Raw genomic sequence first — 6,048 nt, 5'->3', positions numbered from 1 at the left:
TGGGGTGCGGGGCACAGCGGGACACATTTGGTGGACATGCAGGAAGGTTAAGGCCTACTGGAGAGCGGTTCGTAGCAGGTTGCAGAGGTGGACGGGGAGCCTAATACCTTGGAGCCCGACTCTTTTCCTATTTTCTGCTCTAGCTGCAGGTCTCTCCCACACCCAGCAAATTTTCTTGAGACAGGCCATAAGTGCAGCGAGAGTTACAATTGCTGCTCATTGGAAGCAGCCCACAGCTCCACTGATTACTAGGTGGATTCAAAAATTGAGGCATATCTGCGAGATGGAGAGACTCCTAGCGGAACGGCACAATCAACTGGGTAGATGGCACTTGACCTGGGATTCCTTTCTCCTTCATGTGTAATTTGTCTGATGACCTATGTTATGGTGGTGCCCGAAGGGTGGGAGGGGGGAGGGAGGGGTGGGGTGGGTTGGGGTTCTGAGTGACAAGAGTGATATGGAAGCGGGATTTCATATACAAAAATTTATTAAAAAAGTTGAAGTTCTGAATTGGTTATTCTGAATAATTCTCTAGGTATTTTACCACAGTAAGAAGTTTTCTTTTGGTATAGCATGAGACTCTTACTACTCTTTGTATTATTTACGTGCTGTGCTTCTGGAGACTTATGTTCTGCACAATTGACATGCAATATTATACTCATGTTGTAATATGTTTCAGATTCTGTGTACTAATAATCAATAAAAGACTTCATGGAAATAAAAATAAAAAAAAAGATCTAAAAAAACTGCAAGTATGAAAAAGAAAACTTCTCCGTGCCCACAAGGCCACTTATGTTTCAGAACATTTTTGTCTGAATATTAGCTATAACAATCCAAATGGGTCAACAATCGGTATTACAGCAGAAACATACATCCCCTCCTCCCTCCCCCACCATTCCCTTCCTGAAGCAACCAATAACATGGTTAGAGGTTTAGTAGTCAGTCAACTGCGTGCTGCAAGAGACACTAGTGTATTCCAAAAAGGGGTCCAGAGTCTTTGAAGTGGACTCCCGCGGGCGAGGAAATATCTTGGACCTCAAGTCTCTCCATGCCTGGAAGCACAATCATGTGTGTGAACCACTATTGCAGAGAGGGGTCCCCAGTGTGAAAGCCCATCCAGTAAGATAGATTTCTTGGCTATAAGTGTAGACCGTGACATAAAGCCTTTCGTTCCCCACGGCATATGAGAAGTCAACGGAGGGCGTCCACAAAGCAAAAGTGGGTCATATGCCAACCAGAGTTCCAGAGATGGGAAACCTTTTTGCAAAAGCATCCACCAAAATGCGACAACCACCGGGCAAGTCCAAAACATATGGCCCAAAGGAACTCCAATGGAACCATATTTCAGGCAAGAACCTGTGTAGGAAAGGGCCTGACCGGGAGCCACATAAAGTCGGAGAGCAAATTTGTATTGCACTTCCCAGTGAGAAGGGTCTGAGGTTTGACCTCAAAGTGAAAATACACGAGCTTTCAAAATGATCGGAAAGCAGGGTAGTAGACAGGTTTGTCTCCAAAGTGTTGCTATGTGAGCATAATTGAGTTCAGTCATGGAGGGCGCCCATCTCTAAGGACGGCTCCGTAAAGGGGCGTCCCCGACCGTATTATCGAAACAAGATGGGCGTCCATCTTTCATTTCGATAATACGGTCGGGGACGCCAAAATCTCAACATTTAGGTTGACCTAAGAGATGGTCGACCTAAATGTTGAGATCATCGACCTTAGAGATGGGTGACCTCGGTTTTCGGCGATAATGGAAACCGAGGACGCCCATCTCAAAAACGACCAAATCCAAGGCATTTGGTCGTGGGAGGAGCCAGCATTCTTAGTGCACTGGTCCCCCTGACATGCCAGGACACCAACTGGGCACCCTAGGGGGCACTGCAGTGGACTTCACAAATTGCTCCCAGGAGCATAGCTCCCTTACCTTCTGTGCTGAGCCCCCCCAAAACCCACTCGCCACAACTGTACACCACTACCATAGACCTTAGGGATGAAGGGGGACACCTAGATGTGGGTACAGTGGGTTTCTGGTGGGTTTTGGAGGGCTCACATTTACCACCACAAGTATAACAAGTGGGGGGGGGGGGGGGAATGGGCCTGGGTCTGCCTGCCTAAAGTGCACTGCACCCACTAACAACTGCTCCAGGGACCTGCATACTCCTGTGATGGAGCTGGGTATGACATTTGAGGCTGGCATAGAGGCTGGAAAAAAATGTTATTTAATTTTTTTTTGGGAGGGGGGGTGGTGACCACTGGGGGAGTAAGGGAAGGTCATCCCCGATTCCCTCCAGTTGTCATCTGGTCATTTCGGGCACCTTTTCGAGGCTTGGTTGTGAAACAAAATGGACCAAGTAAGGTTGGCCAAATGCTCGTCAGGGACATCCTTCTTTTTTCCATTATTGGCCGAGGGCGCCCATCTCTTAAGCACGCCCCCGTCCCGCCTTTGGTACGCTGCTGATATGCCCCTGGGAACTTTGGTCATCCCTGCGACGGAAAGCAGTTGAGGAAGCCCAAAATCGGCTTTCGATTATGCCGATTTAGGCACCCCTGAGAGAAGGACGCCCATCTCCCAATTTGTGTCGAAAGATGGGCGTCCTTCCCTTTCAAAAATGCCCCTGATACTGGGTCAGACCAATGGTCCATCTAGCCCAGTATCCTGTTTCCAACAGTGAACAAACCAGGTCACAAGTACCTGACAGAAACCCAAATTGTGGCAACATTCCATGCTGCCAATGCCAGGGCAAGCAGTTGCTTCCCCATGTCTGTCTCAATAGAAGATTATGGACTTTTCCTCCAGGAACTTGTCCAAAACTTTTTTAAACCCAGATATGCTAACCTCTGTTACTACATCCTTCGGCAAAGCATTCCGGAGCTTAACTACTCATCGAGTAAAAATATTTCTTCCTATTTGTTTTAAAAGTATTTCCATGTAACTTTATTGAGTGTCCCCTAGTCTTTGTACTTTTAGAACGAGTAAAAAATGATTTATGTCTACTCGCTTTACACCACTCAGGATTTTGTAGACCTCAATCATATCTCCCCTCATCCATCTTTCTTCCAACCTGAAAAGCCCTAACCTCTTTAGCCTTTCCTCATAAGACAGGAGGAGTGGCCTAGTGGTTAGTGCATTGGACTTTGATCCTGGGGAACTGAGTTTGATTCCCACTGCAGCTCCTTATGACTCTGGGCAAGTCACTTAACCCTCCATTGCCCCGGTACAAATAAGTACCTGAATATACTATGTAAACCGCTTTGAATGTAGTTGCAAAAACCACAGAAAGGCGGTATATCAAGTCCCGTTTCCATTTATCATTTTGGTCGCTCTTCTTTGAACATTTTCAAATTCCGCTGTATCTTTTATGAGATAAACAGACCAGAACTGAATGCAATACTCAAGGTGTGGACGCACCATGGAGTGATAAAAGGCATTATAGTGTGCTCAGTCTTATTCACCATCCCTCTCCTAATAATTCCTAGCATCCTATTTGCTTTTTTTGGCCGCCACTGCACACAAGATTTTTTGTTGCTGTCGTTACATTTGTACCCCGCGCTTTCCCACTCATGGCAGGCTCAATGCGGCTTACATATTGTATACAGGTACTTATTTGTACCTGGGGCAATGGAGGGTTGTGACTTGCCCAGAGTCACAAGGAGCTGCCTGTGCCTGAAATGAGAATCGAACTCAGTTCCTCAGGACCAAAGTCCACCACCCTAACCACTAGGCCACTCCTCCACTGTTGCTACTATTTGAGATTCTACATGGAATGTTGCTATTCCACTAGCAACATTCCATGTAGAAGTCGGCCCTTGCAGATCACCAATGTGGCCGCGCAGGCTTCTACATGGAATGTTGCTAGTGGAATAGCAACATTCCATGTAGAATCTCCAATAGTAGCAACATTCCATGTAGAATCTCCAATAGTATCTATTTTATTTTTGTTACATTTGTACCCTGCGCTTTCCCACTCATGGCAGGCTCAATGCGGCTTACATGGGGCAATGGAGGGTTAGGTGACTTGCCCAGAGTCACAAGGAGCTGCCTGTGCCTGAAGTGGGAATCAAACTCAGTTCCTCAGGACCAAAGTCCACCACCCTAACCACTAGGCCACTCGGTGCATTATCTACAATGACACCCATATCTTTTTCTTGAGTGCTGACCCCCAAGGTGGACCCTAGCATCAGGTAACTACGATTCGGATTATTCTTTCCAATTTGCATCACCTTGCATTTGTCACATTAAATTTCATCTGCCATTTGGATGTCCAGTCTTCCAGTTTCCTAAGGTCTTCCTGCAATATTTCACAGTCCGCGTGTGTTTTAACAACCTTCAATAGTTTTGTATCATCTGCAAATTTGATCACCTCACCCATCGTTCCGATTTCCATATCATTTATAAATATGTCAAGAAGTAGCGGTCCCAGTACAGATCCCTGCGGCACTCCACTCTCCTCCATTGGAAGAAATGACCACTTAACCCTACCCTCTGTTTTCTGTCCAATAACTAATTCCTAATCCACACCAGAACCTTGCCTCCTATCCCATGACTCTTTAATTTTCTCAGGAGTCTCTCATGAGGAACTTTATCAAAAGCTTTCTGAATATCTAGATACACCTCATCAACCAGCTCACCTTTATCCACATGTGTATTCACGCCTTCAAAGAAATGAAGCAAATTGGTGAGGCAAAACGTCCCTAAGCTGAACCCATGCTGACTCTGTCCCATTAAACTATGTTTGTTTGTCTACATGTTCTGTAATTTTATTCTTTATAATAGTTTCCACTATTTTGCCCGGCACCGACGTCAGGATAACCGGTCTATAATTTCCTGGATCACCCCTAGAACCCTTTTTTAGAAATCGGCATCTCATTGGCCACCCTTCAAGCTTCAGGCACTACAGATGATTTTAACGACAGGTTACATATTACTAACAACAGATTGGCAATTTCATGCTTGAGTTCTTTGAGTACCCTTGGATGTATGCCATCCGGTCCTGGTGATTTACTACTCTTTAATTTGTCAATTTGGCTTCGCACATCTTCCAGGTTCACCCTGATTTCTTTCAGTTCCACTGCATCATCACCCTTGAAAACCAATTCCGGGACATAATTAAAAAAGCACAGCAACTGGTCTGACTGAGTATCTCACTTCCTCCATCTGCTGGTTGAGGGGCACATTGTACTCATTTAGACTGTCCTGAGGAGGATGAAAAGGCAATAAGGATTAACTTAAACAGCGGCGCTGGCTTTTAACTTAAGTCAGTGACTGCACCAGCTGTAAATTTACCCTTCTTTCTGCAGCTCATAGTAAGAGACTGTCCCAGAGATGGGGCACAAGAACAGAAATTGTCTCAGTCCACCATAACCCCTTCAGCCAGCCTTGCTGGTACTATTTTTCAGTACTGCAGAGGCATGGCAGAAGGGTCTGGAAATTGCTCCTGCCCCATGTGATCGCTGAAGACTAGCTAAGAGAAATTGGTGCAGGGGAGCTAGAAGGCACGAAGGGCAGGCCCAAAGTGGGCTGGGGAGGGGGGGGGGTTCCTGCATTGTTTCAATCAGTGGAGGGTGGGCTGACTGCTAGCTGTATGCTTTATAGTAAGCTATACAGTAGAAAATCATAAGCTTCATATCTGTGGGGGTTGTTTATTAAAGCTTTGCTCGAGTTATCTGCAGCAGGGCCCATAGGAATAAAATACCCCTTGTTGAATAAAAGCATAAAAAATAGAAGTGGAAAGCTTCAAAGAACATGCAGAGCAAGCTGTGTCAACATTAAGACCTCCAATGTGTCGGACATTAAACATCAGCCAAAGGCACGGCTCCAGAAAGTCTGTGGGGAAAAAGAAGGGGGAGCAATAAGGGAAAACAGATGTAGCATGTTCTGCACATGATTAACAGCGTTGTGGTATTCAGAGACTTGCACAGGAATGTTGTATGAGAATTAGTCAGATGCCAAAGAAGAACGGTATAAAAACAGAGTGGAACAAAGAAGTAGTAAGCATTCTGACTTGTACATGTGTGTAGAAATGCTTCCTGAAATAGCCCATTGATGCT

This window comes from Microcaecilia unicolor, chromosome 1 (genome assembly GCF_901765095.1).
Source record: "Microcaecilia unicolor chromosome 1, aMicUni1.1, whole genome shotgun sequence".
Taxonomy (NCBI): Eukaryota; Metazoa; Chordata; class Amphibia; order Gymnophiona; family Siphonopidae; genus Microcaecilia; species Microcaecilia unicolor.
This window is presented reverse-complemented; position numbering follows the sequence as displayed.